The sequence below is a fragment of the Cryptotermes secundus genome, unplaced genomic scaffold (assembly GCF_002891405.2).
Source record: "Cryptotermes secundus unplaced genomic scaffold, Csec_1.0 scaffold3959, whole genome shotgun sequence".
NCBI lineage: Eukaryota > Metazoa > Arthropoda > Insecta > Blattodea > Kalotermitidae > Cryptotermes > Cryptotermes secundus.
Window position 1 is genome coordinate 33,279 of NW_019742579.1, and position 10,259 is coordinate 43,537.

Here is a 10,259-nt window from a genome sequence, read left to right on the forward strand (position 1 = left end):
TCAAAATACAGCTTGCAGGTTTACTCTCCTTTGGTGTGTGGCACCACGTAGTCTATCATAAATTCACTGACATATCAGAGGAACATACTCCTTCCATCGCTGGGTGTCAAAGATTAAGCCAGTCAAGAAACCAGTGACAGGCAGACAGGAACTTACCAACATTTACTATATTCTATCACATTTCTTCACATAAATCACATTATCACATAATTAACAAACTGTCACTTTGTAAGATTTGAGGCTTTCACGGCGGTGACTATGAAGAAAGCAGTCTTCTGGGATTTGGTTAACACCACATATACACGGTGCCAAATCCCAGAAGACTGCTTTCTTCAAACTGTCACTTTATTTCACAAAATAAGGTAAAGGTACTGCTGCTCCCATGTTTAATTAAACAACATGCCAGGAAGGCATATTGGGGAAAGTAGGTATAGCTCCAATCAGTCTTAACTTGGCAATAGTGCAGACAATTGGTCAGCCCCAGCCCCTTAACTCCCAGTTTGCATTGGATAGGAGGCCAGATGGGCCCCAGCACCAATCTGGTCACAGTTGTGAATAGAAAAATCTTTCCCTTCACCAACAGTAGAACAGTCATTCTCTGGTCTTTCCAGCCTGTAGCCTAGTCACTACATAACTGAGCCACAAACTAAGAAAAGGTCTGTCTGTATATATCTATGCATCCTGTTTTTATGTATGAAAGATGTCAACAAGAATTGTCACTGTGCTTAAAAAAATATTAGAATCTGAAGTAAGTGAGAAAGCATTGGTTCAACGAGGGTTGTTTTCTGTCACTGCTGTGTGTCATATGATCAGACTTCTAATCTGGAGCCACATGAATGTCACAGATGAGGTGCCATAATGTGCATAACGTGATAGGCATGATGTAAAGAAATACACAGAAATGTTACAGCAAAATTTCCATTTAAAGTCTTCTTTCCCAGCAACATTTCTCTAAATTTGGAAAAGTCTTGATTGGGAGTTAAACAGAATTCATACAGAAAATATATTATATACACGGTGTTTCATAAGTCCCGCCGAAATTTTGGAGGTCTGTAGCTCAGAGACAAACTCGCCCACAGGGGACGACAGCGTGTCAGTGAGAAGAGTAAATAATTAAGTTCTTAACCTACCTTACAGAAGTTCCACATGCCTGTTCTTTTTGCGGCACACAAACAGCCGGTTTCCTCGAATTTCCTATACCCCTCTCTTATTACTTTGTCCGTCTGTCATTCTGTATGATACTTGGTTTGAAAACCACGTTGCACTGTTACAACTGACTCGATTTTAGAGAGTTGCAAGACAGTAATACTTCGCTCTACCTAAAAACTCCATGTTTCCACACTACTGCCACATCGTGGAGAAACTGGTAACTAAGCCAAGGCACAAAAAACAAGAAGAAAACACGATTATGTACTTTTTTCACTGACATGCCCTCGGCCGCTGTTGGCGAGTTTGTCTCTGAACTATAGGCCTCCGAAATCCTGGAGGGACATATGAAACACGGTGTATATATATAAAATCCTTCTCAGACAATAGTCTATGGCAATTTTGAGCTAAAGACCTATGTTTCAAAGATCTGTTCCACCATCATCAAGGTTGATGTGATGAATCATCATTCATCACTAATATATACAGAGCAGCACGCAGAAGAAAATGTTAAGCACTCAAAATTATTTTTTTTTTTTTTTACTTTTTCAATAATCTGGTGTTCTACAAACTATAAAACACGTTTCAGAAACTGGATCTGTTTCCATCCTCAGGTGGGGGTGAAGACGCCAATTCAGTTGTGTCCCTAGAAAGAGCTAATCTCAATCACTCACAACCCCTATCAGAGTCAGAGTTACTTTACAACTGGCCGTTTACCGCGAATCAGTTCGTCTTGGCGCCAAGCCCCTTGAGACTCAAGGCCAGAATTTATTTTTCAACTGAATACTTGTGGTAATAGTCCTACATAACATCCTCTCTGGAGAGAAAATGGGTTTGCCTCTTAGGAATATGCTTGGCCTTATAGCATGTTATTGAAAATCTTCATTATGCACCATAAACAACGCTATTCAACCTCTTGTGTTGTTTGAGATGCGTCTCTGAAAGCAGCCACATCCATATTGTCACGTGGCCAGGGTTCCGTGACAAATAATTGTGGATTCTTTGATTTGGTCGTTGCGTTTATTGGAAGTTACTACACATTTACACTCAATTATAACAGTTCACACTTTCTGTTTCCTCTGGTATTTCACTTCTGGATTCTCTGACTTCCCTTCTGAGCTCTTCCTTCAGTTCTTAATTCTGCTTATAACTGCTAGCTGCAATTGTGACTACAGAACTCTCCTCTCACTTTTATGTTCTCTTACAATTCCAAGTCACATTGCGACTGACGGTCAGTCAGTAAGTATGGTGTCGAGCCCCATTTATTACTGTTTGGCATTTACGGTCTTGTTTTTGTGGGGCGCCCTCTCTAATGAGAGGACGGGTCTGCCTTTTGTATATGCTGCTGGCCCTTGCCAGTGCAGCCTTTCTCGAGTCTGAGTCTGTTGGGACTCGTGACTATATTTTACTGTCTCAGATTTGAGACTTCCTTTTTCGTCGCCTCCTACGATTCACAGGGTCACGGTGGAGGTATTCGACCCCGCCTCCACACGGGGGATGTTCTGTTCTCTTCACTTCTGTCCTGGTCTGTTATAACAGACATTCGGACGGCCTAGAATAAACCTTGTTCAAGGGTTCTGTTTCATGTGTTCTATGCACCGGTAGCTAATGTATTCGTTACCAAGGTAACTGCACTAGTCCTGGATTTCATTTTCGTAGTAATGTCTGATATGTATGCGTTGTCACATGAACATGTTTAATTGTCACCCAGGCACCGACGCAGACCCATGGATACCGCACCGTTGTCTAACAATAGACACCCATTTTGACTCAGATATTCTGGCTTTTAGGTACATAGTGTGTAAGTTTTGCAGCTGTGTACTGAGCTCATAGGGCCATTTCCATCGGATACTGTGACTCTGAGTGGAATATGAACTCTAGCAGCCATTTCATTGCAATAAGTCAAGTACCATCAATGCACAGATCATTACCTTGCCCTCCCCTGATACAGTTCTGCTGAGCTGTTCCACAATCTGTCATTCTACAGTGGCTACTCTTAACCTGTCAGTGTCAGGCGATCTGAGGGTCCATACTGACAGACCAGTTTTCTGAAATTCCTGTTGTAGCAGATGCTGCTGAATGGGGCGCTGCACGCATCTGTCTGTGGTTGCTGTTGTTGAGTGTCTTGATGCATTGCAGCTGCATACGACTGTTCTGATAACGTGAACTTATAGAATAACCTCCTCCCAGATAATCACTTAGGAGCTTGTTGTGCTCTTCTCCATTGCTGTTCTCCTTTTGCATGGCTGCAGCCTTAGATGATGCTGGATGAGATTTCTCTCCTTCTACTAGGGTGCAATTGCGACAGCTCAGTATAGATTCTGTATTCATCTTTTCAGGGCACTCCCTACACTGGTGACCGCCACTGCACCACAAATATCTAGGGGGTTGCTTCCAGTTGGCCCAGACTTGGCCAAAATTTTGACAGCTCTAGCACTGCATAAGGCCAGTCTGAGCTCTATACGGTTCTACCTTGAAGATAATATGGTTCAGGCTGTTCAGTTTGAACATATCTCGTAGTTTTAAGTTTCTTGTTAAGGAAATCAGGAACAGAGGCTGTTGGAAATATCTTCCACTGACATGTTTGGGGGAAGGTGATGCATTACTGCTCTGATAGGCATTTCAAAATCTGGGGAGAAGGTAAAATAGTGGAGACTATTTTTGTCCAGGTAGGACTTAATGGTTGAATAGTCCGCCATTTCTTTTGTTATGATATGGGTTCCCTTCCATGTTTCAGAACTCATACTCTCCCATGACATGTTCTTTTAAGTCGCTTTGTAGTTGCATGATGTTTGTGGTAGAAGTCATCACTGTTGGTGGTGGCCTACTTGATTTTCTTGGAGCCTTCTGCTCCAGTAGAGTGTTCTCTGCTCCAGTAGTCTCCATGTCCATGTCAGTAATTGTGAGAGGTGCAAAGAATTTGCGAGTTTACACTGCTTTTGGAGGCAGCTTCAGAGCTGTGGATGTTGGAGTTGTTTTAGTCTATTTCTTGGCTGAATATGATGTATCATTGGAATTATGCCTCTCGCGTTTCTTTCTTACTGGAAATTGTCATCCTGGGCTGTCGATTCCAATGAGGTTTTGTTCACTGCATCACAGTGTTTTGTCTGTATACTCACGGCCTTCAGTTCAATCTGTGTTACCGTGCACATGCTGCAAAGCGCGCTAAATAGCAGCTTTCCATCCAGACTTTTGCAAAAGTTTGCTCTGTTCTTAATAGTCATCCGCTCAATGCTTGTCTCCACTTTAGTTGGTGTGCACCTCAATGTCATTGAATGCTTTATGTACTTGTACTACAGTGCCTGCTTCCATGTATCTGTTCATGATGGAATGACACTGAAAATTCAGCTAGGCCAGCATCTAATAAATTTCTTGATCATTGTTTAATGTGTATTATAAGTATTATAAGTTTACCTCATTTAATTGCAATATTACTGTATTATTGTATAGCTACTATGTATTCTAACTTGACTTGTTCCATATCCTATGGTGTCTCACCTGTACAGGATTTACGGAATGTAAATAAATTCAATTCAATATTTCCAGAATCCAGGTACTGGGACATCCGCCATCTTTGTGTGCACTCAATTACATCCAAATCACCGACACCAACTCTGACAGGGGTTTTGCAATGACTGAGATTTGTTCTTTCTAAGAGATCCAAGCGAGCAGGTGTTCCCCCCACCTGAGGATGGAAACAGATTCAGTTTCTGAAACGTTGTTTTCTACTTTTAGAACACCAGATGATGGATACATTCCAAAAGCCTAGCAATTCTGAGTGTAATACAACATTGTCAGAAACCTTTAAAAATTGTAGTACTTTTATCTGCCTTAAAGACACTCCAGTATTAATTATAAGCATTCGCTTTAACTTAACAAGAAGTGGGAAAATATATGTTACATAAGCCCAAAAACAAGAGAGTATATTGTACAATGTGCCTAATTGCATAGTAGTTGCTACTTAAAAGTCAGCTTATTTCTTTTTGTGTCCATGCTCTAATTTTAACAATAGATCTATAATGTAGGTATATAAAGTGATTATACATTTAAATGTTATTCAGCTTAAAGAAGTATGTTATGCAAAGCATATGTTATGTTAGTGAGAATGTATTTACCTGTGCACATCCCTCACTGTGCAAAAGGCATGCAACATTGGTTTGTTGCTCCTGTGCATTTCTTCCTACATGCATCTACAGAGGGTCAAAAAGATGATGTGCAAATTTCAACATATCTTTGAGCAAACAGCAGTAGCATGTAAAAGCTGCAATTTGCTAAATGGAATGTGACCCCCTTCCCCATTAAAGTTCCTGTCTGCGATAATTTTTCTTATTAACTTCACACAGTTATTACAGGCAAACATGAAGGATACTGATTATTTGAAATCATGTCATGCATCAAATTGGCTTATTCTTTCTTACATATTCTCTGCCCATCATTCTCATCTTCATCACATCTATGGGAAATTATGGCTTCTGATTTGTAGCTTTGGTGATTCTGTAGGTAAGCTCATCGTAGTTTGTGACTCCTGACCTTGAAACATATTCCCATTTCACTTTCTCACTTCCTATATTGACAGCATAACATAGCATGAATGTTGGCATTTACAGCAGCCAAGAAACATCAACCCGCTAAAAGCTTAAAATATAAAAAAAAAACAATGAATTGGTTGTTTTTTCACTCAGATTCAAGATGGTGCTTCATTTATTAAACCTGATAATAAGGAAAGAAATTCATCTTCTATTTGTGTAAATACATAGCAAAGCCAAGGCACAGATTTCATGTTGTGATTAGATTTTCTTTCATTTACGGTTCATAAAAGACTAAAACAAGAAACATTAAATTGGGGAAAATTATACATTTTGAGGTTATGACTGAGAACACAAGAATGAATACTAAATGTGATGTCTCTTAGACATGGAAACCTTAAATTTAGATTCTCCTCCATCATTTGTTACCAATTAAGCCAACATACAGACTGTTAAAAAAGGGTTAAAGGCGTTAAGTGGGCACAGTGTTCACTTAAAAAAGCAAAAACGTCCCATTCAGCATGTCCTGAAAACAGTGCCTGCTGAGATACAGGCGATGTTCATGTGATCTCTACAGTAAATTCTGTATGTGGTTCTGACGCATTTCAACACAACTTTCAGTCCTTTGTCGCATAGAGGTGCACACTCTGTTGAAGATACCTGGTTTCACTCGAATCTCCTGACAAACATTCTCTCCTCATTGTTGTAATAGCTCTAAAACACGGATTGGCACTGAAAACACCAAAGTCTTCAGGTGTCCCCACAGACAAAAATCCAGAGGATTACGGTCAGGGGATCATGCAGGTCATTTGACTAGGCCTCTGTGTTCTATTCACTGTTCACCAAAAGTCTGGTGTCATTTGACAATGTGGGGGAAATGGTGTCCCATCATGCATGAACCACAGGTATTGTCATTCATGAAGAGGAATATGTTCTAATAGTAGTGGTGAATCATTCCCTAAAGGTGATGATACACTGCACCTGTTGGTCTCTTTGGTAAGACAACTGGTCTTACGAATTGATCACAAGAGATACCCACCCGCACACTAATGGAAGACTAATGTTGCTCTTTTGATTCCATGATAATGCAGGGATTGTGATCCACACAGACATATTTCAAGTTCACAGTACCCTCCACTATGTATTCTGCTTCATCAGTAAAGAGTATGTTAGCTACAAACTGTGTTTTAGAATGCATTTTGTGAGAAGCCACTGGCAAAACATCACCCTTGCATTATGATCAGAAGGAGTGAGGGCTTGTACTCACTGGGTGTGCTACTGGTAAAGTGATTGTTCATGGAGAATTTTCCAGACAAGGGGAACAGTGATACCTTCAGCAGCTGCAATTATTTTCACGCTGGTTCCGGGATCATCTTCCACTCTTCCCAACTTGTAACTTCTCAAAAACTCAGCCATCTCAGCAGGCATCGGTTTCTGGACATATATTGACTGGGACTTTCTTTGCCCATTTGAATGACCACTAAACCACCTTAAAACCTGACACCCCATTTTTAACGCCCTGTAGACCCACCCAAGTGTTTCAGAAATTATTTTATGGATAGTATACTTAATTTCACAGTACTGAAACAAGTAATTAAGGACATGTCAATGGAATGTTCGTCCTCATTCCAGCATCATTAGATTGATGCAGCTCACATTCTAACTTTGTTTCATAGCTTTTAGTGTATACAAACCATATTTTGCAATTTCTGTTGTTCTCCACCAGCATTCCAGACAACTGAGAGTAATTATATTACATTTTGTAATGGTTTTCCAGCAGCTGTACCGTACAATTTTCATGTACAATTTATGTTACTTATGTTTCCAGACATTTACAAATTACAATGGCATGTCTGAAATACCTCAGATACTCACTTGTTGCACTTATTTGCCATTTTTTCTAACACATGCTATTAAATGATCATCAGATATAAAGCATATATTTTATTTAACATTTTCCTGCCAAAATTATATTACAGAAGTAACTACCTTACTCCATGAAGCTGAGTCATTCTTGAGAAGCCACCAATTGATCAGCTGCTCAAGAATTTCTTAATGTTTTATGGAACCAGAAGGTTCATTACCGTTTTCACATGAGCCCTCCACTGGGCCCCACCCTGAGCCAGATGAATCAAATCCACCCCATCATAACAATGAGCCATTTTAATATTATCCTCCCACCTACATCTAGGTCTTCCTAGTTGTTTCTTTCCACCCGAGTTTCCGACCAATGCCTTCTTCTTCTTTCCCATGCATGCTACATGTCCTGCCCATCCAATCCTCCTCAACTTGAGCTTTCTAATTATATTTGGTGAAGAGTATACGTTATCAAGCTCCTCATTACGCAGTTAGTGTTACAGAATATATAGAAACTACCAGGTGTTTTCTTAAAAAAATAATGAATGACCCAAGAGAGACATCTGTAACTAAGGTATGGAGGAGGAAGTGTTTAAAATAAAATACTTTTCATAGTGGTGCCACAGATTTATGAATTATGTGAAACAATAAACCAGCTTCCGAATAATCTGTGGATCTGGTTCATAATCAGCCCCACCAGCACAACAGGTTCAATGGCAAGAAACCTTTTAAGAGTTCTGAAACATGTGTTGTGGAACTCAAAGCAGTGACTATAAAGGTTTTTGTCCTGTGGAATGTGATGCTGTGTAGTTTGGTGGATAGTTGCCAACCTTCCGCCTCCATCTTCAAGATTAGGAGGAAACGTTTCTACTCACAAGATGGAGACAGTTGATAGCTCTAAAAGGCTGGTAATTATCTACCAGACTACACTGTGTCACTTCACAGAAGACAGAATATTTTGAAATATATCTGAGCACCTGTGTTTGAGTATATCTGAAGTTCAGTATTGGCAGCAATGAAACATCCACGTGACTGAACATCCAGAATATCCCTATATTTCTACATGAACCTGACCTCTACAGTAGTCGGGAAAGTAAAGAAACACATGTGATCACTTCAACGTCCACGCACCTTTCAGGTGGTGTTTTGTTATTTTCTAAGAATTAACTACATGGTATCCATGGAAAGAAATCCCATGATTGACACCTCCACATCTCTCTTGAGCCATTACGTGTCTTCCTCCAATGTAATTCTGTATACTACCTTTCGGTCTCCTAGAGATTTTTTTTTTCACGGGAATACTGGTAGTAATAACTGCTTCTATTGGCAAGTTTGTAGGTCTAGCTGATATGCCTGAGGGGGCTGGAAGTAAATGCAGCAGTGGATATGAAGGAAGATCATCCCAGCACAGTCATCCCAACCATCCAGTGGGCTTCTTACAAGGACTTCAGTGTAGTTCAGGCAATTTTCCAAAATCATTTTTTTTTTACTTTGAAATGAAAACAGTTTCTCTAACATTCCATGCGTCCAAACCATTTACCTTCTCTTACGTTTAACTCCTGTGAAATTTGAAACTATACAAAATGCTGCACAGAATGCACAAAAATTTCCATGATTTTATACGCTTAAAGAAAGTATATTCAAGCTGACGCCACGCATAGAAAACTTCAAGTGACCGAACAATCTGAGTAAAACATAAAAATAAACTTCCCTATATAAATATGACATACTAATATATACAGTTCTCAACCAAAATAAAGTCCAAGGTCGTGTAAATTGACATACCACTGACATCCCAAAATAATGACCCCGCTTCGAGCTCTGAGAGAACTGCTTGACTTTAAGTTACTCTCATCTCCGCCGACTGTCTGCAGAGGCCTCAGCCATGAGCTATGCCCCACAGATCTGCTCATACTCGTGAACTCTAGAATGTAGTAGGCTTTCTCCGGTGCTACCGATCAAGCCTCGCGCTCTTCTGCCCCCGACATTCTCCCGGCCACCCACTCATCATTTCTGCCAGCTGCAACCACTTAGGATTTCTTATATGTGGGCGACTAGACATGGAGTTTGGATCAATAATTTGATTTAATACACGTTTATAACTTTTACCTACAGTATACTGTAACATTAATATTAACATTAACTTTTACACACGTCACAAATCAATTTCCAGAGTCAACAACTCCTACCATTTCTTCCCCCATTGATCCATCCAAAAAGTATCTTATTTTATTTTTTTCCGCTGTAAGTAATGGCCAAAGGGGTGGGGAAACTGAGAGCAGTGGTAGAAGGGACTTTCATTCGCATGCGTGATTTTTTGCTGACTCGCAACACTTCTGGATGCGTCTGTGGCTGCCAGATAGCGAAGTGGTGTAACACGTGTTCGTCGCATTCTCGTTTTGCTCAAGATGAAAGAACGTTTGGAGCAGCGATAATGCGCTAAGTTTTGTCAGAAACCTGGGGATAATCAAGCGGAAACACTCCGCAAAATTCAGCAGGCTTTCGGAAAGGATGCAATGGGGGTCACTCAAATTAAAGAGTGGTTCGACCGCTTTAAACATGGTCGTATGTCGGCAGACAGTGAGCAGCGTTCCGGGAGACCGTTAACGAGCCGAAATGCTGATGTCATTGAAAAAGTGCGGACACTGATCATGGAGGACCATCGTTTGGCCATCCGTGAAGTTGCTGATGAGGTTGGGATCAGCAGATGTTCGGCAAACACAATTTTAA